Source organism: Medicago truncatula, chromosome 6 (assembly GCF_003473485.1).
Source record: "Medicago truncatula cultivar Jemalong A17 chromosome 6, MtrunA17r5.0-ANR, whole genome shotgun sequence".
Lineage (NCBI taxonomy): Eukaryota > Viridiplantae > Streptophyta > Magnoliopsida > Fabales > Fabaceae > Medicago > Medicago truncatula.
The window spans coordinates 20,648,712-20,665,936 of NC_053047.1; the positions used below are offsets into that span (position 1 = coordinate 20,648,712).

Consider the following 17,225-nt stretch of genomic DNA (forward strand, 5'->3'; position numbering starts at 1 on the left):
GCCAAAATTTTACGTCGCTTTTGAAAAATAAACTTCGATTGTATTTCATTTTTTCCGTTAATTTACGCAACCTAAAACTCTATTCGTTAATTAGCGTAGTTTGACGTCTTTTTTGAAAAAAATCTTAGAAATGCATATATACAATTACAACGCTTTACTCTCAGGTGCGATCATACCAGCACTAATGCACCGGATCCCATCAGAACTCTGCAGTTAAGCGTGCTTGGGCGAGAGTAGTACTAGGATGGGTGACCTCCTGGGAAGTCCTTGTGTTGCACCTCTTTTTGCCAAAATTTTACGTCGCTTTTGAAAAATAAACTTCGATTGTATTTCATTTTTTCCGTTAATTTACGCAACCTAAAACTCTATTCGTTAAATATCGTAGTTTGACGTGTTTTTTGAAAAATAAACTTAGAAATGCATATATACAATTACAACGCTTTACTCTCAGGTGCGATCATACCAGCACTAATGCTTTGGATCCCATCAGAACTACGCAGCTAAGCGTGCTTGGTCGAGAGTAGTACTAGGATGGGTGACCTCCTGGGAAGTCCTTGTGTTGCACCTCTTTTTGCCAAAATTTTACGTCGCTTTTGAAAAATAAACTTCGATTGTATTTCATTTTTTCCGTTAATTTACGCAACCTAAAACTCTATTCGTTAATTAGCGTAGTTTGACGTCTTTTTTGAAAAATAAACTTAGAAATGCATATATACAATTACAACGCTTTACTCTCAGGTGCGATCATACCAGCACTAATGCTTCGGATCCCATCAGAACTCGCAGTTAAGCGTGCTTGGTCGAGAGTAGTACTAGGATGGGTGACCTCCTGGGAAGTCCTTGTGTTGCACCTCTTTTTGCCAAAATTTTACGTCGCTTTTGAAAAATAAACTTAGAAATGCATATATACAATTACAACGCTTTACTCTCAGGTGCGATCATACCAGCACTAATGCACGGATCCCATCAGAACTCGCAGTTAAGCGTGCTTGGTCGAGAGTAGTACTAGGATGGGTGACCTCCTGGGAAGTCCTTGTGTTGCACCTTTTTTGCCAAAATTTTACGTCGTTTTGAAAAATAAACTTCGATTGTATTTCATTTTTTCCGTTAATTTACGCAACCTAAAACTCTATTCGTTAATTAGCGTAGTTTGACGTCTTTTTTGAAAAATAAACTTAGAAATGCATATATACAATTACAACGCTTTACTCTCAGGTGCGATCATACCAGCACTAATGCACCGGATCCCATCAGAACTCCGCAGTTAAGCGTGCTTGGTCGAGAGTAGTACTAGGATGGGTGACCTCCTGGGAAGTCCTTGTGTTGCACCTCTTTTTGCCAAAATTTTACGTTGTTTTTGAAAAATAAACTTCGATTTTATTTCATTTTTTCTGTTAATTTACGCAACCTAAAACTCTATTCGTTAATTAGCGTAGTTTGACGTCTTTTTTGAAAAATAAACTTAGAAATGCATATATACAATTACAACGCTTTACTCTCAGGTGCGATCATACCAGCACTAATGCTTCGGATCCCATCAGAACTCCGCAGTTAAGCGTGCTTGGTCGAGAGTAGTACTAGGATGGGTGACCTCCTGGGAAGTCCTTGTGTTGCACCTCTTTTTGCCAAAATTTTACGTCGCTTTTGAAAAATAAACTTCGATTGTATTTCATTTTTTCCGTTAATTTACGCAACCTAAAACTCTATTCGTTAATTAGCGTAGTTTGACGTCTTTTTTGAAAAATAAACTTAGAAATGCATATATACAATTACAACGCTTTACTCTCAGGTGCGATCATACCAGCACTAATGCTTCGGATCCCATCAGAACTCCGCAGTTAAGCGTGCTTGGTCGAGAGTAGTACTAGGATGGGTGACCTCCTGGGAAGTCCTTGTGTTGCACCTCTTTTTGCCAAAATTTTACGTCGCTTTTGAAAAATAAACTTAGAAATGCATATATACAATTACAACGCTTTACTCTCAGGTGCGATCATACCAGCACTAATGCACCGGATCCCATCAGAACTCTGCAGTTAAGCGTGCTTGGGCGAGAGTAGTACTAGGATGGGTGACCTCCTGGGAAGTCCTTGTGTTGCACCTCTTTTTGCCAAAATTTTACGTCGTTTTTGAAAAATAAACTTCGATTTTATTTCATTTTTTCTGTTAATTTACTCAACCTAAAACTCTATTCGTTAATTAGCGTAGTTTGACGTCTTTTTTGAAAAATAAACTTAGAAATGCATATATACAATTACAACGCTTTACTCTCAGGTGCGATCATACCAGCACTAATGCACCGGATCCCATCAGAACTCCGCAGTTATGCGTGCTTGGTCGAGAGTAGTACTAGGATGGGTGACCTCCTGGGAAGTCCTTGTGTTGCACCTCTTTTTGCCAAAATTTTACGTCGTTTTTGAAAAATAAACTTCGATTTTATTTCATTTTTTCTGTTAATTTACGCAACCTAAAACTCTATTCGTTAATTAGCGTAGTTTGACGTCTTTTTTGAAAAATAAACTTAGAAATGCATATATACAATTACAACGCTTTACTCTCAGGTGCGATCATACCAGCACTAATGCTTCGGATCCCATCAGAACTCCGCAGTTAAGCGTGCTTGGTCGAGAGTAGTACTAGGATGGGTGACCTCCTGGGAAGTCCTTGTGTTGCACCTCTTTTTGCCAAAATTTTACGTCGCTTTTGAAAAATAAACTTCGATTGTATTTCATTTTTTCCGTTAATTTACGCAACCTAAAACTCTATTCGTTAATTAGCGTAGTTTGACGTCTTTTTTGAAAAATAAACTTAGAAATGCATATATACAATTACAACGCTTTACTCTCAGGTGCGATCATACCAGCACTAATGCTTCGGATCCCATCAGAACTCCGCAGTTAAGCGTGCTTGGTCGAGAGTAGTACTAGGATGGGTGACCTCTTGGGAAGTCCATGTGTTGCACCTCTTTTTGCCAAAATTTTACGTCGCTTTTGAAAAATAAACTTAGAAATGCATATATACAATTACAACGCTTTACTCTCAGGTGCGATCATACCAGCACTAATGCTTCGGATCCCATCAGAACTCCGCAGTTAAGCGTGCTTGGTCGAGAGTAGTACTAGGATGGGTGACCTCCTGGGAAGTCCTTGTGTTGCACCTCTTTTTGCCAAAATTTTACGTCGCTTTTGAAAAATAAACTTCGATTGTATTTCATTTTTTCCGTTAATTTACGCAACCTAAAACTCTATTCGTTAATTAGCGTAGTTTGACGTCTTTTTTGAAAAATAAACTTAGAAATGCATATATACAATTACAACGCTTTACTCTCAGGTGCGATCATACCAGCACTAATGCTTCGGATCCCATCAGAACTCCGCAGTTAAGCGTGCTTGGTCGAGAGTAGTACTAGGATGGGTGACCTCCTGGGAAGTCCTTGTGTTGCACCTCTTTTTGCCAAAATTTTACGTCGCTTTTGAAAAATAAACTTAGAAATGCATATATACAATTACAACGCTTTACTCTCAGGTGCGATCATACCAGCACTAATGCACCGGATCCCATCAGAACTCTGCAGTTAAGCGTGCTTGGGCGAGAGTAGTACTAGGATGGGTGACCTCCTGGGAAGTCCTTGTGTTGCACCTCTTTTTGCCAAAATTTTACGTCGTTTTTGAAAAATAAACTTCGATTTTATTTCATTTTTTCTGTTAATTTACTCAACCTAAAACTCTATTCGTTAATTAGCGTAGTTTGACGTCTTTTTTGAAAAATAAACTTAGAAATGCATATATACAATTACAACGCTTTACTCTCAGGTGCGATCATACCAGCACTAATGCACCGGATCCCATCAGAACTCCGCAGTTATGCGTGCTTGGTCGAGAGTAGTACTAGGATGGGTGACCTCCTGGGAAGTCCTTGTGTTGCACCTCTTTTTGCCAAAATTTTACGTCGTTTTTGAAAAATAAACTTCGATTGTATTTCATTTTTTCCGTTAATTTACGCAACCTAAAACTCTATTCGTTAAATATCGTAGTTTGACGTGTTTTTTGAAAAATAAACTTAGAAATGCATATATACAATTACAACGCTTTACTCTCAGGTGCGATCATACCAGCACTAATGCTTTGGATCCCATCAGAACTACGCAGCTAAGCGTGCTTGGTCGAGAGTAGTACTAGGATGGGTGACCTCCTGGGAAGTCCTTGTGTTGCACCTCTTTTTGCCAAAATTTTACGTTGTTTTTGAAAAATAAACTTCGATTTTATTTCATTTTTTCTGTTAATTTACGCAACCTAAAACTCTATTCGTTAATTAGCGTAGTTTGACGTCTTTTTTGAAAAATAAACTTAGAAATGCATATATACAATTACAACGCTTTACTCTCAGGTGCGATCATACCAGCACTAATGCTTCGGATCCCATCAGAACTCCGCAGTTAAGCGTGCTTGGTCGAGAGTAGTACTAGGATGGGTGACCTCTTGGGAAGTCCATGTGTTGCACCTCTTTTTGCCAAAATTTTACGTCGCTTTTGAAAAATAAACTTAGAAATGCATATATACAATTACAACGCTTTACTCTCAGGTGCGATCATACCAGCACTAATGCTTCGGATCCCATCAGAACTCCGCAGTTAAGCGTGCTTGGTCGAGAGTAGTACTAGGATGGGTGACCTCCTGGGAAGTCCTTGTGTTGCACCTCTTTTTGCCAAAATTTTACGTCGCTTTTGAAAAATAAACTTCGATTGTATTTCATTTTTTCCGTTAATTTACGCAACCTAAAACTCTATTCGTTAATTAGCGTAGTTTGACGTCTTTTTTGAAAAATAAACTTAGAAATGCATATATACAATTACAACGCTTTACTCTCAGGTGCGATCATACCAGCACTAATGCTTCGGATCCCATCAGAACTCCGCAGTTAAGCGTGCTTGGTCGAGAGTAGTACTAGGATGGGTGACCTCCTGGGAAGTCCTTGTGTTGCACCTCTTTTTGCCAAAATTTTACGTCGCTTTTGAAAAATAAACTTAGAAATGCATATATACAATTACAACGCTTTACTCTCAGGTGCGATCATACCAGCACTAATGCACCGGATCCCATCAGAACTCTGCAGTTAAGCGTGCTTGGGCGAGAGTAGTACTAGGATGGGTGACCTCCTGGGAAGTCCTTGTGTTGCACCTCTTTTTGCCAAAATTTTACGTCGTTTTTGAAAAATAAACTTCGATTTTATTTCATTTTTTCTGTTAATTTACTCAACCTAAAACTCTATTCGTTAATTAGCGTAGTTTGACGTCTTTTTTGAAAAATAAACTTAGAAATGCATATATACAATTACAACGCTTTACTCTCAGGTGCGATCATACCAGCACTAATGCACCGGATCCCATCAGAACTCCGCAGTTATGCGTGCTTGGTCGAGAGTAGTACTAGGATGGGTGACCTCCTGGGAAGTCCTTGTGTTGCACCTCTTTTTGCCAAAATTTTACGTCGTTTTTGAAAAATAAACTTCGATTGTATTTCATTTTTTCCGTTAATTTACGCAACCTAAAACTCTATTCGTTAAATATCGTAGTTTGACGTGTTTTTTGAAAAATAAACTTAGAAATGCATATATACAATTACAACGCTTTACTCTCAGGTGCGATCATACCAGCACTAATGCTTTGGATCCCATCAGAACTACGCAGCTAAGCGTGCTTGGTCGAGAGTAGTACTAGGATGGGTGACCTCCTGGGAAGTCCTTGTGTTGCACCTCTTTTTGCCAAAATTTTACGTTGTTTTTGAAAAATAAACTTCGATTTTATTTCATTTTTTCTGTTAATTTACGCAACCTAAAACTCTATTCGTTAATTAGCGTAGTTTGACGTCTTTTTTGAAAAATAAACTTAGAAATGCATATATACAATTACAACGCTTTACTCTCAGGTGCGATCATACCAGCACTAATGCTTCGGATCCCATCAGAACTCCGCAGTTAAGCGTGCTTGGTCGAGAGTAGTACTAGGATGGGTGACCTCCTGGGAAGTCCTTGTGTTGCACCTCTTTTTGCCAAAATTTTACGTCGCTTTTGAAAAATAAACTTAGAAATGCATATATACAATTACAACGCTTTACTCTCAGGTGCGATCATACCAGCACTAATGCACCGGATCCCATCAGAACTCTGCAGTTAAGCGTGCTTGGGCGAGAGTAGTACTAGGATGGGTGACCTCCTGGGAAGTCCTTGTGTTGCACCTCTTTTTGCCAAAATTTTACGTCGTTTTTGAAAAATAAACTTCGATTTTATTTCATTTTTTCTGTTAATTTACTCAACCTAAAACTCTATTCGTTAATTAGCGTAGTTTGACGTCTTTTTTGAAAAATAAACTTAGAAATGCATATATACAATTACAACGCTTTACTCTCAGGTGCGATCATACCAGCACTAATGCACCGGATCCCATCAGAACTCCGCAGTTATGCGTGCTTGGTCGAGAGTAGTACTAGGATGGGTGACCTCCTGGGAAGTCCTTGTGTTGCACCTCTTTTTGCCAAAATTTTACGTCGTTTTTGAAAAATAAACTTCGATTGTATTTCATTTTTTCCGTTAATTTACGCAACCTAAAACTCTATTCGTTAAATATCGTAGTTTGACGTGTTTTTTGAAAAATAAACTTAGAAATGCATATATACAATTACAACGCTTTACTCTCAGGTGCGATCATACCAGCACTAATGCTTTGGATCCCATCAGAACTACGCAGCTAAGCGTGCTTGGTCGAGAGTAGTACTAGGATGGGTGACCTCCTGGGAAGTCCTTGTGTTGCACCTCTTTTTGCCAAAATTTTACGTTGTTTTTGAAAAATAAACTTCGATTTTATTTCATTTTTTCTGTTAATTTACGCAACCTAAAACTCTATTCGTTAATTAGCGTAGTTTGACGTCTTTTTTGAAAAATAAACTTAGAAATGCATATATACAATTACAACGCTTTACTCTCAGGTGCGATCATACCAGCACTAATGCTTCGGATCCCATCAGAACTCCGCAGTTAAGCGTGCTTGGTCGAGAGTAGTACTAGGATGGGTGACCTCCTGGGAAGTCCTTGTGTTGCACCTCTTTTTGCCAAAATTTTACGTCGCTTTTGAAAAATAAACTTCGATTGTATTTCATTTTTTCCGTTAATTTACGCAACCTAAAACTCTATTCGTTAATTAGCGTAGTTTGACGTCTTTTTTGAAAAATAAACTTAGAAATGCATATATACAATTACAACGCTTTACTCTCAGGTGCGATCATACCAGCACTAATGCTTCGGATCCATCAGAACTCCGCAGTTAAGCGTGCTTGGTCGAGAGTAGTACTAGGATGGGTGACCTCTTGGGAAGTCCATGTGTTGCACCTCTTTTTGCCAAAATTTTACGTCGCTTTTGAAAAATAAACTTAGAAATGCATATATACAATTACAACGCTTTACTCTCAGGTGCGATCATACCAGCACTAATGCTTCGGATCCCATCAGAACTCCGCAGTTAAGCGTGCTTGGTCGAGAGTAGTACTAGGATGGGTGACCTCCTGGGAAGTCCTTGTGTTGCACCTCTTTTTGCCAAAATTTTACGTCGCTTTTGAAAAATAAACTTCGATTGTATTTCATTTTTTCCGTTAATTTACGCAACCTAAAACTCTATTCGTTAATTAGCGTAGTTTGACGTCTTTTTTGAAAAATAAACTTAGAAATGCATATATACAATTACAACGCTTTACTCTCAGGTGCGATCATACCAGCACTAATGCTTCGGATCCCATCAGAACTCCGCAGTTAAGCGTGCTTGGTCGAGAGTAGTACTAGGATGGGTGACCTCCTGGGAAGTCCTTGTGTTGCACCTCTTTTTGCCAAAATTTTACGTCGCTTTTGAAAAATAAACTTAGAAATGCATATATACAATTACAACGCTTTACTCTCAGGTGCGATCATACCAGCACTAATGCACCGGATCCCATCAGAACTCTGCAGTTAAGCGTGCTTGGGCGAGAGTAGTACTAGGATGGGTGACCTCCTGGGAAGTCCTTGTGTTGCACCTCTTTTTGCCAAAATTTTACGTCGTTTTTGAAAAATAAACTTCGATTTTATTTCATTTTTTCTGTTAATTTACTCAACCTAAAACTCTATTCGTTAATTAGCGTAGTTTGACGTCTTTTTTGAAAAATAAACTTAGAAATGCATATATACAATTACAACGCTTTACTCTCAGGTGCGATCATACCAGCACTAATGCACCGGATCCCATCAGAACTCCGCAGTTATGCGTGCTTGGTCGAGAGTAGCACTAGGATGGGTGACCTCCTGGGAAGTCCTTGTGTTGCACCTCTTTTTGCCAAAATTTTACGTCGTTTTTGAAAAATAAACTTCGATTGTATTTCATTTTTTCCGTTAATTTACGCAACCTAAAACTCTATTCGTTAAATATCGTAGTTTGACGTGTTTTTTGAAAAATAAACTTAGAAATGCATATATACAATTACAACGCTTTACTCTCAGGTGCGATCATACCAGCACTAATGCTTTGGATCCCATCAGAACTACGCAGCTAAGCGTGCTTGGTCGAGAGTAGTACTAGGATGGGTGACCTCCTGGGAAGTCCTTGTGTTGCACCTCTTTTTGCCAAAATTTTACGTTGTTTTTGAAAAATAAACTTCGATTTTATTTCATTTTTTCTGTTAATTTACGCAACCTAAAACTCTATTCGTTAATTAGCGTAGTTTGACGTCTTTTTTGAAAAATAAACTTAGAAATGCATATATACAATTACAACGCTTTACTCTCAGGTGCGATCATACCAGCACTAATGCTTCGGATCCCATCAGAACTCCGCAGTTAAGCGTGCTTGGTCGAGAGTAGTACTAGGATGGGTGACCTCCTGGGAAGTCCTTGTGTTGCACCTCTTTTTGCCAAAATTTTACGTCGCTTTTGAAAAATAAACTTCGATTGTATTTCATTTTTTCCGTTAATTTACGCAACCTAAAACTCTATTCGTTAATTAGCGTAGTTTGACGTCTTTTTTGAAAAATAAACTTAGAAATGCATATATACAATTACAACGCTTTACTCTCAGGTGCGATCATACCAGCACTAATGCTTCGGATCCCATCAGAACTCCGCAGTTAAGCGTGCTTGGTCGAGAGTAGTACTAGGATGGGTGACCTCTTGGGAAGTCCATGTGTTGCACCTCTTTTTGCCAAAATTTTACGTCGCTTTTGAAAAATAAACTTAGAAATGCATATATACAATTACAACGCTTTACTCTCAGGTGCGATCATACCAGCACTAATGCTTCGGATCCCATCAGAACTCCGCAGTTAAGCGTGCTTGGTCGAGAGTAGTACTAGGATGGGTGACCTCCTGGGAAGTCCTTGTGTTGCACCTCTTTTTGCCAAAATTTTACGTCGCTTTTGAAAAATAAACTTCGATTGTATTTCATTTTTTCCGTTAATTTACGCAACCTAAAACTCTATTCGTTAATTAGCGTAGTTTGACGTCTTTTTTGAAAAATAAACTTAGAAATGCATATATACAATTACAACGCTTTACTCTCAGGTGCGATCATACCAGCACTAATGCTTCGGATCCCATCAGAACTCCGCAGTTAAGCGTGCTTGGTCGAGAGTAGTACTAGGATGGGTGACCTCCTGGGAAGTCCTTGTGTTGCACCTCTTTTTGCCAAAATTTTACGTCGCTTTTGAAAAATAAACTTAGAAATGCATATATACAATTACAACGCTTTACTCTCAGGTGCGATCATACCAGCACTAATGCACCGGATCCCATCAGAACTCTGCAGTTAAGCGTGCTTGGGCGAGAGTAGTACTAGGATGGGTGACCTCCTGGGAAGTCCTTGTGTTGCACCTCTTTTTGCCAAAATTTTACGTCGTTTTTGAAAAATAAACTTCGATTTTATTTCATTTTTTCTGTTAATTTACTCAACCTAAAACTCTATTCGTTAATTAGCGTAGTTTGACGTCTTTTTTGAAAAATAAACTTAGAAATGCATATATACAATTACAACGCTTTACTCTCAGGTGCGATCATACCAGCACTAATGCACCGGATCCCATCAGAACTCCGCAGTTATGCGTGCTTGGTCGAGAGTAGTACTAGGATGGGTGACCTCCTGGGAAGTCCTTGTGTTGCACCTCTTTTTGCCAAAATTTTACGTCGTTTTTGAAAAATAAACTTCGATTGTATTTCATTTTTTCCGTTAATTTACGCAACCTAAAACTCTATTCGTTAAATATCGTAGTTTGACGTGTTTTTTGAAAAATAAACTTAGAAATGCATATATACAATTACAACGCTTTACTCTCAGGTGCGATCATACCAGCACTAATGCTTTGGATCCCATCAGAACTACGCAGCTAAGCGTGCTTGGTCGAGAGTAGTACTAGGATGGGTGACCTCCTGGGAAGTCCTTGTGTTGCACCTCTTTTTGCCAAAATTTTACGTTGTTTTTGAAAAATAAACTTCGATTTTATTTCATTTTTTCTGTTAATTTACGCAACCTAAAACTCTATTCGTTAATTAGCGTAGTTTGACGTCTTTTTTGAAAAATAAACTTAGAAATGCATATATACAATTACAACGCTTTACTCTCAGGTGCGATCATACCAGCACTAATGCTTCGGATCCCATCAGAACTCCGCAGTTAAGCGTGCTTGGTCGATAGTAGTACTAGGATGGGTGACCTATTGGGAAGTCCTTGTGTTGCACCTCTTTTTGCCAAAATTTTACGTCGCTTTTGAAAAATAAACTTAGAAATGCATATATACAATTACAACGCTTTACTCTCAGGTGCGATCATACCAGCACTAATGCACCGGATCCCATCAGAACTCTGTAGTTAAGCGTGCTTGGGCGAGAGTAGTACTAGGATGGGTGACCTCCTGGGAAGTCCTTGTGTTGCACCTCTTTTTGCCAAAATTTTACGTCGTTTTTGAAAAATAAACTTCGATTTTATTTCATTTTTTCTGTTAATTTACTCAACCTAAAACTCTATTCGTTAATTAGCGTAGTTTGACGTCTTTTTTGAAAAATAAACTTAGAAATGCATATATACAATTACAACGCTTTACTCTCAGGTGCGATCATACCAGCACTAATGCACCGGATCCCATCAATACTCCGCAGTTATGCGTGCTTGGTCGAGAGTAGTACTAGGATGGGTGACCTCCTGGGAAGTCCTTGTGTTGCACCTCTTTTTGCCAAAATTTTACGTCGTTTTTGAAAAATAAACTTCGATTGTATTTCATTTTTTCCGTTAATTTACGCAACCTAAAACTCTATTCGTTAAATATCGTAGTTTGACGTGTTTTTTGAAAAATAAACTTAGAAATGCATATATACAATTACAACGCTTTACTCTCAGGTGCGATCATACCAGCACTAATGCTTTGGATCCCATCAGAACTACGCAGCTAAGCGTGCTTGGTCGAGAGTAGTACTAGGATGGGTGACCTCCTGGGAAGTCCTTGTGTTGCACCTCTTTTTGCCAAAATTTTACGTCGCTTTTGAAAAATAAACTTCGATTGTATTTCATTTTTTCCGTTAATTTACGCAACCTAAAACTCTATTCGTTAATTAGCGTAGTTTGACGTCTTTTTTGAAAAATAAACTTAGAAATGCATATATACAATTACAACGCTTTACTCTCAGGTGCGATCATACCAGCACTAATGCTTCGGATCCCATCAGAACTCCGCAGTTAAGCGTGCTTGGTCGATAGTAGTACTAGGATGGGTGACCTATTGGGAAGTCCTTGTGTTGCACCTCTTTTTGCCAAAATTTTACGTCGCTTTTGAAAAATAAACTTAGAAATGCATATATACAATTACAACGCTTTACTCTCAGGTGCGATCATACCAGCACTAATGCACCGGATCCCATCAGAACTCTGTAGTTAAGCGTGCTTGGGCGAGAGTAGTACTAGGATGGGTGACCTCCTGGGAAGTCCTTGTGTTGCACCTCTTTTTGCCAAAATTTTACGTCGTTTTTGAAAAATAAACTTCGATTTTATTTCATTTTTTCTGTTAATTTACTCAACCTAAAACTCTATTCGTTAATTAGCGTAGTTTGACGTCTTTTTTGAAAAATAAACTTAGAAATGCATATATACAATTACAACGCTTTACTCTCAGGTGCGATCATACCAGCACTAATGCACCGGATCCCATCAGAACTCCGCAGTTATGCGTGCTTGGTCGAGAGTAGTACTAGGATGGGTGACCTCCTGGGAAGTCCTTGTGTTGCACCTCTTTTTGCCAAAATTTTACGTCGTTTTTGAAAAATAAACTTCGATTTTATTTCATTTTTTCTGTTAATTTACGCAACCTAAAACTCTATTCGTTAATTAGCGTAGTTTGACGTCTTTTTTGAAAAATAAACTTAGAAATGCATATATACAATTACAACGCTTTACTCTCAGGTGCGATCATACCAGCACTAATGCTTCGGATCCCATAACAACTCCGCAGTTAAGCGTGCTTGGTCGAGAGTAGTACTAGGATGGGTGACCTCCTGGGAAGTCCTTGTGTTGCACCTCTTTTTGCCAAAATTTTACGTCGCTTTTGAAAAATAAACTTCGATTGTATTTCATTTTTTCCGTTAATTTACGCAACCTAAAACTCTATTCGTTAATTAGCGTAGTTTGACGTCTTTTTTGAAAAATAAACTTAGAAATGCATATATACAATTACAACGCTTTACTCTCAGGTGCGATCATACCAGCACTAATGCTTCGGATCCCATCAGAACTCCGCAGTTAAGCGTGCTTGGTCGAGAGTAGTACTAGGATGGGTGACCTCCTGGGAAGTCCTTGTGTTGCACCTCTTTTTGCCAAAATTTTACGTCGCTTTTGAAAAATAAACTTAGAAATGCATATATACAATTACAACGCTTTACTCTCAGGTGCGATCATACCAGCACTAATGCACCGGATCCCATCAGAACTCTGCAGTTAAGCGTGCTTGGGCGAGAGTAGTACTAGGATGGGTGACCTCCTGGGAAGTCCTTGTGTTGCACCTCTTTTTGCCAAAATTTTACGTCGTTTTTGAAAAATAAACTTCGATTTTATTTCATTTTTTCTGTTAATTTACTCAACCTAAAACTCTATTCGTTAATTAGCGTAGTTTGACGTCTTTTTTGAAAAATAAACTTAGAAATGCATATATACAATTACAACGCTTTACTCTCAGGTGCGATCATACCAGCACTAATGCACCGGATCCCATCAGAACTCCGCAGTTATGCGTGCTTGGTCGAGAGTAGTACTAGGATGGGTGACCTCCTGGGAAGTCCTTGTGTTGCACCTCTTTTTGCCAAAATTTTACGTCGTTTTTGAAAAATAAACTTCGATTTTATTTCATTTTTTCTGTTAATTTACGCAACCTAAAACTCTATTCGTTAATTAGCGTAGTTTGACGTCTTTTTTGAAAAATAAACTTAGAAATGCATATATACAATTACAACGCTTTACTCTCAGGTGCGATCATACCAGCACTAATGCTTCGGATCCCATAACAACTCCGCAGTTAAGCGTGCTTGGTCGAGAGTAGTACTAGGATGGGTGACCTCCTGGGAAGTCCTTGTGTTGCACCTCTTTTTGCCAAAATTTTACGTCGCTTTTGAAAAATAAACTTCGATTGTATTTCATTTTTTCCGTTAATTTACGCAACCTAAAACTCTATTCGTTAATTAGCGTAGTTTGACGTCTTTTTTGAAAAATAAACTTAGAAATGCATATATACAATTACAACGCTTTACTCTCAGGTGCGATCATACCAGCACTAATGCTTCGGATCCCATCAGAACTCCGCAGTTAAGCGTGCTTGGTCGAGAGTAGTACTAGGATGGGTGACCTCCTGGGAAGTCCTTGTGTTGCACCTCTTTTTGCCAAAATTTTACGTCGCTTTTGAAAAATAAACTTAGAAATGCATATATACAATTACAACGCTTTACTCTCAGGTGCGATCATACCAGCACTAATGCACCGGATCCCATCAGAACTCTGCAGTTAAGCGTGCTTGGGCGAGAGTAGTACTAGGATGGGTGACCTCCTGGGAAGTCCTTGTGTTGCACCTCTTTTTGCCAAAAGTTTATGTCGTATTTGAAAAACGAACTTCGATTGTATTTCATTTTTTCCGTTAATTTACGCAACCTAAAACTCTATTCGTTAATTAGCGTAGTTTGACGTCTTTTTTGAAAAATAAACTTAGAAATGCATATATACAATTACAACGCTTTACTCTCAGGTGCGATCATACCAGCACTAATGCACCGGATCCCATCAGAACTCCGCAGTTAAGCGTGCTTGGTCGAGAGTAGTACTAGGATGGGTGACCTCCTAGGAAGTCCTTGTGATGCACCTCTTTTTGCCAAAATTTTACGTCGTATTTGAAAAATAAACTTCGATTGTATTTCATTTTTTCCGTTAATTTACGCAACCTAAAACTCTATTCGTTAATTAGCGTAGTTTGACGTCTTTTTTGAAAAATAAACTTAGAAATGCATATATACAATTACAACGCTTTACTCTCAGGTGCGATCATACCAGCACTAATGCACCGGATCCCATCAGAACTCCGCAGTTATGCGTGCTTGGTCGAGAGTAGTACTAGGATGGGTGACCTCCTGGGAAGTCCTTGTGTTGCACCTCTTTTTGCCAAAATTTTACGTCGCTTTTGAAAAATAAACTTCGATTGTATTTCATTTTTTCCGTTAATTTACGCAACCTAAAACTCTATTCGTTAATATCGTAGTTTGACGTGTTTTTTGAAAAATAAACTTAGAAATGCATATATACAATTACAACGCTTTACTCTCAGGTGCGATCATACCAGCACTAATGCACCGGATCCCATCAGAACTCCGCAGTTATGCGTGCTTGGTCGAGAGTAGTACTAGGATGGGTGACCTCCTGGGAAGTCCTTGTGTTGCACCTCTTTTTGCCAAAATTTTACGTCGCTTTTGAAAAATAAACTTCGATTGTATTTCATTTTTTCCGTTAATTTACGCAACCTAAAACTCTATTCGTTAAATATCGTAGTTTGACGTGTTTTTTGAAAAATAAACTTAGAAATGCATATATACAATTACAACGCTTTACTCTCAGGTGCGATCATACCAGCACTAATGCTTTGGATCCCATCAGAACTACGCAACTAAGCGTGCTTGGTCGAGAGTAGTACTAGGATGGGTGACCTCCTGGGAAGTCCTTGTGTTGCACCTCTTTTTGCCAAAATTTTACGTCGCTTTTGAAAAATAAACTTCGATTGTATTTCATTTTTTCCGTTAATTTACGCAACCTAAAACTCTATTCGTTAATTAGCGTAGTTTGACGTCTTTTTTGAAAAATAAACTTAGAAATGCATATATACAATTACAACGCTTTACTCTCAGGTGCGATCATACCAGCACTAATGCTTCGGATCCCATCAGAACTCCGCAGTTAAGCGTGCTTGGTCGAGAGTAGTACTAGGATGGGTGACCTCCTGGGAAGTCCTTGTGTTGCACCTCTTTTTGCCAAAATTTTACGTCGCTTTTGAAAAATAAACTTAGAAATGCATATATACAATTACAACGCTTTACTCTCAGGTGCGATCATACCAGCACTAATGCACCGGATCCCATCAGAACTCTGCAGTTAAGCGTGCTTGGGCGAGAGTAGTACTAGGATGGGTGACCTCCTGGGAAGTCCTTGTGTTGCACCTCTTTTTGCCAAAATTTTACGTCGTTTTTGAAAAATAAACTTCGATTTTATTTCATTTTTTCTGTTAATTTACTCAACCTAAAACTCTATTCGTTAATTAGCGTAGTTTGACGTCTTTTTTGAAAAATAAACTTAGAAATGCATATATACAATTACAACGCTTTACTCTCAGGTGCGATCATACCAGCACTAATGCTTTGGATCCCATCAGAACTCTGCAGTTAAGCGTGCTTGGTCGAGAGTAGTACTAGGATGGGTGACCTCCTGGGAAGTCCTTGTGTTGCACCTCTTTTTGCCAAAATTTTACGTCGTATTTGAAAAATAAACTTCGATTGTATTTCATGTTTTTCGTTAATTTACGCAACCTAAAACTCTATTCGTTAATTAGCGTAGTTTGACGTCTTTTTTGAAAAATAAACTTAGAAATGCATATATACAATTACAACGCTTTACTCTCAGGTGCGATCATACCAGCACTAATGCACCGGATCCCATCAGAACTCCGCAGTTATGCGTGCTTGGTCGAGAGTAGTACTAGGATGGGTGACCTCCTAGGAAGTCCTTGTGTTGCACCTCTTTTTGCCAAAATTTTACGTCGCTTTTGAAAAATAAACTTCGATTGTATTTCATTTTTTCCGTTAATTTACGCAACCTAAAACTCTATTCGTTAATTAGCGTAGTTTGACGTCTTTTTTGAAAAATAAACTTAGAAATGCATATATACAATTACAACGCTTTACTCTCAGGTGCGATCATACCAGCACTAATGCTTCGGATCCCATCAGAACTCCGCAGTTAAGCGTGCTTGGTCGAGAGTAGTACTAGGATGGGTGACCTCCTGGGAAGTCCTTGTGTTGCACCTCTTTTTGCCAAAATTTTACGTCGCTTTTGAAAAATAAACTTAGAAATGCATATATACAATTACAACGCTTTACTCTCAGGTGCGATCATACCAGCACTAATGCACCGGATCCCATCAGAACTCTGCAGTTAAGCGTGCTTGGGCGAGAGTAGTACTAGGATGGGTGACCTCCTGGGAAGTCCTTGTGTTGCACCTTTTTTGCCAAAATTTTACGTCGTTTTTGAAAAATAAACTTCGATTGTATTTCATTTTTTCTGTTAATTTACTCAACCTAAAACTCTATTCGTTAATTAGCGTAGTTTGACGTCTTTTTTGAAAAATAAACTTAGAAATGCATATATACAATTACAACGCTTTACTCTCAGGTGCGATCATACCAGCACTAATGCACCGGATCCCATCAGAACTCCGCAGTTATGCGTGCTTGGTCGAGAGTAGTACTAGGATGGGTGACCTCCTGGGAAGTCCTTGTGTTGCACCTCTTTTTGCCAAAATTTTACGTCGTTTTTGAAAAATAAACTTCGATTGTATTTCATTTTTTCCGTTAATTTACGCAACCTAAAACTCTATTCGTTAATTAGCGTAGTTTGACGTCTTTTTTGAAAAATAAACTTAGAAATGCATATATAC

The 17,225-nt window shown here is 38.6% G+C and overlaps 65 non-coding genes across 65 annotated transcripts; all 65 read left to right on the forward strand.

Moving 5' to 3' along the window:
* The first annotated feature begins 162 nt into the window (after positions 1 to 162).
* On the forward strand, positions 163 to 281 carry LOC120576349 (5S ribosomal RNA). Its single transcript, XR_005642427.1, has one exon. It is a non-coding gene; the product is annotated as a 5S ribosomal RNA (ribosomal RNA).
* Positions 282 to 449: 168 nt separating this feature from the next.
* LOC120576679 (5S ribosomal RNA) lies at positions 450 to 568 on the forward strand. Its single transcript, XR_005642757.1, has one exon. It is a non-coding gene; the product is annotated as a 5S ribosomal RNA (ribosomal RNA).
* A 168-nt stretch (positions 569 to 736) lies between these two features.
* LOC120576702 (5S ribosomal RNA) lies at positions 737 to 854 on the forward strand. The gene has a single exon (XR_005642780.1). It is a non-coding gene; the product is annotated as a 5S ribosomal RNA (ribosomal RNA).
* Positions 855 to 930: 76 nt separating this feature from the next.
* On the forward strand, positions 931 to 1,047 carry LOC120576701 (5S ribosomal RNA). Its single transcript, XR_005642779.1, has one exon. It is a non-coding gene; the product is annotated as a 5S ribosomal RNA (ribosomal RNA).
* A 166-nt stretch (positions 1,048 to 1,213) lies between these two features.
* On the forward strand, positions 1,214 to 1,332 carry LOC120576383 (5S ribosomal RNA). The gene has a single exon (XR_005642461.1). It is a non-coding gene; the product is annotated as a 5S ribosomal RNA (ribosomal RNA).
* A 168-nt stretch (positions 1,333 to 1,500) lies between these two features.
* LOC120576453 (5S ribosomal RNA) lies at positions 1,501 to 1,619 on the forward strand. Its single transcript, XR_005642531.1, has one exon. It is a non-coding gene; the product is annotated as a 5S ribosomal RNA (ribosomal RNA).
* A 168-nt stretch (positions 1,620 to 1,787) lies between these two features.
* On the forward strand, positions 1,788 to 1,906 carry LOC120576454 (5S ribosomal RNA). The gene has a single exon (XR_005642532.1). It is a non-coding gene; the product is annotated as a 5S ribosomal RNA (ribosomal RNA).
* Positions 1,907 to 1,982: 76 nt separating this feature from the next.
* Positions 1,983 to 2,101, forward strand: LOC120576351 (5S ribosomal RNA). Its single transcript, XR_005642429.1, has one exon. It is a non-coding gene; the product is annotated as a 5S ribosomal RNA (ribosomal RNA).
* A 168-nt stretch (positions 2,102 to 2,269) lies between these two features.
* On the forward strand, positions 2,270 to 2,388 carry LOC120576430 (5S ribosomal RNA). The gene has a single exon (XR_005642508.1). It is a non-coding gene; the product is annotated as a 5S ribosomal RNA (ribosomal RNA).
* A 168-nt stretch (positions 2,389 to 2,556) lies between these two features.
* On the forward strand, positions 2,557 to 2,675 carry LOC120576455 (5S ribosomal RNA). Its single transcript, XR_005642533.1, has one exon. It is a non-coding gene; the product is annotated as a 5S ribosomal RNA (ribosomal RNA).
* Positions 2,676 to 2,843: 168 nt separating this feature from the next.
* On the forward strand, positions 2,844 to 2,962 carry LOC120576512 (5S ribosomal RNA). The gene has a single exon (XR_005642590.1). It is a non-coding gene; the product is annotated as a 5S ribosomal RNA (ribosomal RNA).
* Positions 2,963 to 3,038: 76 nt separating this feature from the next.
* LOC120576456 (5S ribosomal RNA) lies at positions 3,039 to 3,157 on the forward strand. Its single transcript, XR_005642534.1, has one exon. It is a non-coding gene; the product is annotated as a 5S ribosomal RNA (ribosomal RNA).
* Positions 3,158 to 3,325: 168 nt separating this feature from the next.
* Positions 3,326 to 3,444, forward strand: LOC120576457 (5S ribosomal RNA). The gene has a single exon (XR_005642535.1). It is a non-coding gene; the product is annotated as a 5S ribosomal RNA (ribosomal RNA).
* A 76-nt stretch (positions 3,445 to 3,520) lies between these two features.
* LOC120576352 (5S ribosomal RNA) lies at positions 3,521 to 3,639 on the forward strand. The gene has a single exon (XR_005642430.1). It is a non-coding gene; the product is annotated as a 5S ribosomal RNA (ribosomal RNA).
* Positions 3,640 to 3,807: 168 nt separating this feature from the next.
* On the forward strand, positions 3,808 to 3,926 carry LOC120576431 (5S ribosomal RNA). The gene has a single exon (XR_005642509.1). It is a non-coding gene; the product is annotated as a 5S ribosomal RNA (ribosomal RNA).
* Positions 3,927 to 4,094: 168 nt separating this feature from the next.
* Positions 4,095 to 4,213, forward strand: LOC120576680 (5S ribosomal RNA). Its single transcript, XR_005642758.1, has one exon. It is a non-coding gene; the product is annotated as a 5S ribosomal RNA (ribosomal RNA).
* A 168-nt stretch (positions 4,214 to 4,381) lies between these two features.
* LOC120576513 (5S ribosomal RNA) lies at positions 4,382 to 4,500 on the forward strand. The gene has a single exon (XR_005642591.1). It is a non-coding gene; the product is annotated as a 5S ribosomal RNA (ribosomal RNA).
* A 76-nt stretch (positions 4,501 to 4,576) lies between these two features.
* On the forward strand, positions 4,577 to 4,695 carry LOC120576458 (5S ribosomal RNA). The gene has a single exon (XR_005642536.1). It is a non-coding gene; the product is annotated as a 5S ribosomal RNA (ribosomal RNA).
* Positions 4,696 to 4,863: 168 nt separating this feature from the next.
* On the forward strand, positions 4,864 to 4,982 carry LOC120576459 (5S ribosomal RNA). Its single transcript, XR_005642537.1, has one exon. It is a non-coding gene; the product is annotated as a 5S ribosomal RNA (ribosomal RNA).
* A 76-nt stretch (positions 4,983 to 5,058) lies between these two features.
* LOC120576353 (5S ribosomal RNA) lies at positions 5,059 to 5,177 on the forward strand. The gene has a single exon (XR_005642431.1). It is a non-coding gene; the product is annotated as a 5S ribosomal RNA (ribosomal RNA).
* Positions 5,178 to 5,345: 168 nt separating this feature from the next.
* On the forward strand, positions 5,346 to 5,464 carry LOC120576432 (5S ribosomal RNA). Its single transcript, XR_005642510.1, has one exon. It is a non-coding gene; the product is annotated as a 5S ribosomal RNA (ribosomal RNA).
* A 168-nt stretch (positions 5,465 to 5,632) lies between these two features.
* Positions 5,633 to 5,751, forward strand: LOC120576681 (5S ribosomal RNA). The gene has a single exon (XR_005642759.1). It is a non-coding gene; the product is annotated as a 5S ribosomal RNA (ribosomal RNA).
* A 168-nt stretch (positions 5,752 to 5,919) lies between these two features.
* On the forward strand, positions 5,920 to 6,038 carry LOC120576460 (5S ribosomal RNA). The gene has a single exon (XR_005642538.1). It is a non-coding gene; the product is annotated as a 5S ribosomal RNA (ribosomal RNA).
* A 76-nt stretch (positions 6,039 to 6,114) lies between these two features.
* On the forward strand, positions 6,115 to 6,233 carry LOC120576354 (5S ribosomal RNA). The gene has a single exon (XR_005642432.1). It is a non-coding gene; the product is annotated as a 5S ribosomal RNA (ribosomal RNA).
* Positions 6,234 to 6,401: 168 nt separating this feature from the next.
* On the forward strand, positions 6,402 to 6,520 carry LOC120576433 (5S ribosomal RNA). Its single transcript, XR_005642511.1, has one exon. It is a non-coding gene; the product is annotated as a 5S ribosomal RNA (ribosomal RNA).
* A 168-nt stretch (positions 6,521 to 6,688) lies between these two features.
* On the forward strand, positions 6,689 to 6,807 carry LOC120576682 (5S ribosomal RNA). The gene has a single exon (XR_005642760.1). It is a non-coding gene; the product is annotated as a 5S ribosomal RNA (ribosomal RNA).
* Positions 6,808 to 6,975: 168 nt separating this feature from the next.
* Positions 6,976 to 7,094, forward strand: LOC120576462 (5S ribosomal RNA). Its single transcript, XR_005642540.1, has one exon. It is a non-coding gene; the product is annotated as a 5S ribosomal RNA (ribosomal RNA).
* Positions 7,095 to 7,262: 168 nt separating this feature from the next.
* Positions 7,263 to 7,380, forward strand: LOC120576673 (5S ribosomal RNA). The gene has a single exon (XR_005642751.1). It is a non-coding gene; the product is annotated as a 5S ribosomal RNA (ribosomal RNA).
* A 76-nt stretch (positions 7,381 to 7,456) lies between these two features.
* LOC120576463 (5S ribosomal RNA) lies at positions 7,457 to 7,575 on the forward strand. Its single transcript, XR_005642541.1, has one exon. It is a non-coding gene; the product is annotated as a 5S ribosomal RNA (ribosomal RNA).
* Positions 7,576 to 7,743: 168 nt separating this feature from the next.
* Positions 7,744 to 7,862, forward strand: LOC120576464 (5S ribosomal RNA). The gene has a single exon (XR_005642542.1). It is a non-coding gene; the product is annotated as a 5S ribosomal RNA (ribosomal RNA).
* A 76-nt stretch (positions 7,863 to 7,938) lies between these two features.
* LOC120576355 (5S ribosomal RNA) lies at positions 7,939 to 8,057 on the forward strand. The gene has a single exon (XR_005642433.1). It is a non-coding gene; the product is annotated as a 5S ribosomal RNA (ribosomal RNA).
* A 168-nt stretch (positions 8,058 to 8,225) lies between these two features.
* Positions 8,226 to 8,344, forward strand: LOC120576581 (5S ribosomal RNA). Its single transcript, XR_005642659.1, has one exon. It is a non-coding gene; the product is annotated as a 5S ribosomal RNA (ribosomal RNA).
* A 168-nt stretch (positions 8,345 to 8,512) lies between these two features.
* LOC120576684 (5S ribosomal RNA) lies at positions 8,513 to 8,631 on the forward strand. The gene has a single exon (XR_005642762.1). It is a non-coding gene; the product is annotated as a 5S ribosomal RNA (ribosomal RNA).
* Positions 8,632 to 8,799: 168 nt separating this feature from the next.
* On the forward strand, positions 8,800 to 8,918 carry LOC120576465 (5S ribosomal RNA). Its single transcript, XR_005642543.1, has one exon. It is a non-coding gene; the product is annotated as a 5S ribosomal RNA (ribosomal RNA).
* Positions 8,919 to 9,086: 168 nt separating this feature from the next.
* On the forward strand, positions 9,087 to 9,205 carry LOC120576514 (5S ribosomal RNA). The gene has a single exon (XR_005642592.1). It is a non-coding gene; the product is annotated as a 5S ribosomal RNA (ribosomal RNA).
* A 76-nt stretch (positions 9,206 to 9,281) lies between these two features.
* LOC120576466 (5S ribosomal RNA) lies at positions 9,282 to 9,400 on the forward strand. Its single transcript, XR_005642544.1, has one exon. It is a non-coding gene; the product is annotated as a 5S ribosomal RNA (ribosomal RNA).
* A 168-nt stretch (positions 9,401 to 9,568) lies between these two features.
* On the forward strand, positions 9,569 to 9,687 carry LOC120576467 (5S ribosomal RNA). The gene has a single exon (XR_005642545.1). It is a non-coding gene; the product is annotated as a 5S ribosomal RNA (ribosomal RNA).
* A 76-nt stretch (positions 9,688 to 9,763) lies between these two features.
* On the forward strand, positions 9,764 to 9,882 carry LOC120576356 (5S ribosomal RNA). Its single transcript, XR_005642434.1, has one exon. It is a non-coding gene; the product is annotated as a 5S ribosomal RNA (ribosomal RNA).
* Positions 9,883 to 10,050: 168 nt separating this feature from the next.
* Positions 10,051 to 10,169, forward strand: LOC120576434 (5S ribosomal RNA). The gene has a single exon (XR_005642512.1). It is a non-coding gene; the product is annotated as a 5S ribosomal RNA (ribosomal RNA).
* Positions 10,170 to 10,337: 168 nt separating this feature from the next.
* On the forward strand, positions 10,338 to 10,456 carry LOC120576685 (5S ribosomal RNA). Its single transcript, XR_005642763.1, has one exon. It is a non-coding gene; the product is annotated as a 5S ribosomal RNA (ribosomal RNA).
* Positions 10,457 to 10,624: 168 nt separating this feature from the next.
* Positions 10,625 to 10,743, forward strand: LOC120576668 (5S ribosomal RNA). The gene has a single exon (XR_005642746.1). It is a non-coding gene; the product is annotated as a 5S ribosomal RNA (ribosomal RNA).
* A 76-nt stretch (positions 10,744 to 10,819) lies between these two features.
* Positions 10,820 to 10,938, forward strand: LOC120576364 (5S ribosomal RNA). The gene has a single exon (XR_005642442.1). It is a non-coding gene; the product is annotated as a 5S ribosomal RNA (ribosomal RNA).
* Positions 10,939 to 11,106: 168 nt separating this feature from the next.
* On the forward strand, positions 11,107 to 11,225 carry LOC120576667 (5S ribosomal RNA). Its single transcript, XR_005642745.1, has one exon. It is a non-coding gene; the product is annotated as a 5S ribosomal RNA (ribosomal RNA).
* Positions 11,226 to 11,393: 168 nt separating this feature from the next.
* LOC120576686 (5S ribosomal RNA) lies at positions 11,394 to 11,512 on the forward strand. Its single transcript, XR_005642764.1, has one exon. It is a non-coding gene; the product is annotated as a 5S ribosomal RNA (ribosomal RNA).
* Positions 11,513 to 11,680: 168 nt separating this feature from the next.
* Positions 11,681 to 11,799, forward strand: LOC120576669 (5S ribosomal RNA). The gene has a single exon (XR_005642747.1). It is a non-coding gene; the product is annotated as a 5S ribosomal RNA (ribosomal RNA).
* Positions 11,800 to 11,875: 76 nt separating this feature from the next.
* On the forward strand, positions 11,876 to 11,994 carry LOC120576365 (5S ribosomal RNA). Its single transcript, XR_005642443.1, has one exon. It is a non-coding gene; the product is annotated as a 5S ribosomal RNA (ribosomal RNA).
* Positions 11,995 to 12,162: 168 nt separating this feature from the next.
* Positions 12,163 to 12,281, forward strand: LOC120576435 (5S ribosomal RNA). Its single transcript, XR_005642513.1, has one exon. It is a non-coding gene; the product is annotated as a 5S ribosomal RNA (ribosomal RNA).
* Positions 12,282 to 12,449: 168 nt separating this feature from the next.
* Positions 12,450 to 12,568, forward strand: LOC120576695 (5S ribosomal RNA). The gene has a single exon (XR_005642773.1). It is a non-coding gene; the product is annotated as a 5S ribosomal RNA (ribosomal RNA).
* A 168-nt stretch (positions 12,569 to 12,736) lies between these two features.
* On the forward strand, positions 12,737 to 12,855 carry LOC120576468 (5S ribosomal RNA). The gene has a single exon (XR_005642546.1). It is a non-coding gene; the product is annotated as a 5S ribosomal RNA (ribosomal RNA).
* Positions 12,856 to 12,931: 76 nt separating this feature from the next.
* LOC120576357 (5S ribosomal RNA) lies at positions 12,932 to 13,050 on the forward strand. Its single transcript, XR_005642435.1, has one exon. It is a non-coding gene; the product is annotated as a 5S ribosomal RNA (ribosomal RNA).
* Positions 13,051 to 13,218: 168 nt separating this feature from the next.
* LOC120576436 (5S ribosomal RNA) lies at positions 13,219 to 13,337 on the forward strand. Its single transcript, XR_005642514.1, has one exon. It is a non-coding gene; the product is annotated as a 5S ribosomal RNA (ribosomal RNA).
* A 168-nt stretch (positions 13,338 to 13,505) lies between these two features.
* On the forward strand, positions 13,506 to 13,624 carry LOC120576696 (5S ribosomal RNA). Its single transcript, XR_005642774.1, has one exon. It is a non-coding gene; the product is annotated as a 5S ribosomal RNA (ribosomal RNA).
* Positions 13,625 to 13,792: 168 nt separating this feature from the next.
* LOC120576469 (5S ribosomal RNA) lies at positions 13,793 to 13,911 on the forward strand. Its single transcript, XR_005642547.1, has one exon. It is a non-coding gene; the product is annotated as a 5S ribosomal RNA (ribosomal RNA).
* A 76-nt stretch (positions 13,912 to 13,987) lies between these two features.
* Positions 13,988 to 14,106, forward strand: LOC120576358 (5S ribosomal RNA). Its single transcript, XR_005642436.1, has one exon. It is a non-coding gene; the product is annotated as a 5S ribosomal RNA (ribosomal RNA).
* A 168-nt stretch (positions 14,107 to 14,274) lies between these two features.
* LOC120576519 (5S ribosomal RNA) lies at positions 14,275 to 14,393 on the forward strand. Its single transcript, XR_005642597.1, has one exon. It is a non-coding gene; the product is annotated as a 5S ribosomal RNA (ribosomal RNA).
* Positions 14,394 to 14,561: 168 nt separating this feature from the next.
* LOC120576437 (5S ribosomal RNA) lies at positions 14,562 to 14,680 on the forward strand. Its single transcript, XR_005642515.1, has one exon. It is a non-coding gene; the product is annotated as a 5S ribosomal RNA (ribosomal RNA).
* Positions 14,681 to 14,847: 167 nt separating this feature from the next.
* On the forward strand, positions 14,848 to 14,966 carry LOC120576438 (5S ribosomal RNA). Its single transcript, XR_005642516.1, has one exon. It is a non-coding gene; the product is annotated as a 5S ribosomal RNA (ribosomal RNA).
* A 168-nt stretch (positions 14,967 to 15,134) lies between these two features.
* Positions 15,135 to 15,253, forward strand: LOC120576744 (5S ribosomal RNA). Its single transcript, XR_005642822.1, has one exon. It is a non-coding gene; the product is annotated as a 5S ribosomal RNA (ribosomal RNA).
* A 168-nt stretch (positions 15,254 to 15,421) lies between these two features.
* On the forward strand, positions 15,422 to 15,540 carry LOC120576470 (5S ribosomal RNA). Its single transcript, XR_005642548.1, has one exon. It is a non-coding gene; the product is annotated as a 5S ribosomal RNA (ribosomal RNA).
* A 76-nt stretch (positions 15,541 to 15,616) lies between these two features.
* LOC120576359 (5S ribosomal RNA) lies at positions 15,617 to 15,735 on the forward strand. Its single transcript, XR_005642437.1, has one exon. It is a non-coding gene; the product is annotated as a 5S ribosomal RNA (ribosomal RNA).
* Positions 15,736 to 15,903: 168 nt separating this feature from the next.
* LOC120576569 (5S ribosomal RNA) lies at positions 15,904 to 16,022 on the forward strand. Its single transcript, XR_005642647.1, has one exon. It is a non-coding gene; the product is annotated as a 5S ribosomal RNA (ribosomal RNA).
* A 168-nt stretch (positions 16,023 to 16,190) lies between these two features.
* On the forward strand, positions 16,191 to 16,309 carry LOC120576547 (5S ribosomal RNA). The gene has a single exon (XR_005642625.1). It is a non-coding gene; the product is annotated as a 5S ribosomal RNA (ribosomal RNA).
* Positions 16,310 to 16,477: 168 nt separating this feature from the next.
* Positions 16,478 to 16,596, forward strand: LOC120576471 (5S ribosomal RNA). Its single transcript, XR_005642549.1, has one exon. It is a non-coding gene; the product is annotated as a 5S ribosomal RNA (ribosomal RNA).
* Positions 16,597 to 16,672: 76 nt separating this feature from the next.
* Positions 16,673 to 16,791, forward strand: LOC120576369 (5S ribosomal RNA). Its single transcript, XR_005642447.1, has one exon. It is a non-coding gene; the product is annotated as a 5S ribosomal RNA (ribosomal RNA).
* Positions 16,792 to 16,958: 167 nt separating this feature from the next.
* On the forward strand, positions 16,959 to 17,077 carry LOC120576440 (5S ribosomal RNA). The gene has a single exon (XR_005642518.1). It is a non-coding gene; the product is annotated as a 5S ribosomal RNA (ribosomal RNA).
* The last annotated feature ends 148 nt before the right edge of the window (positions 17,078 to 17,225 follow it).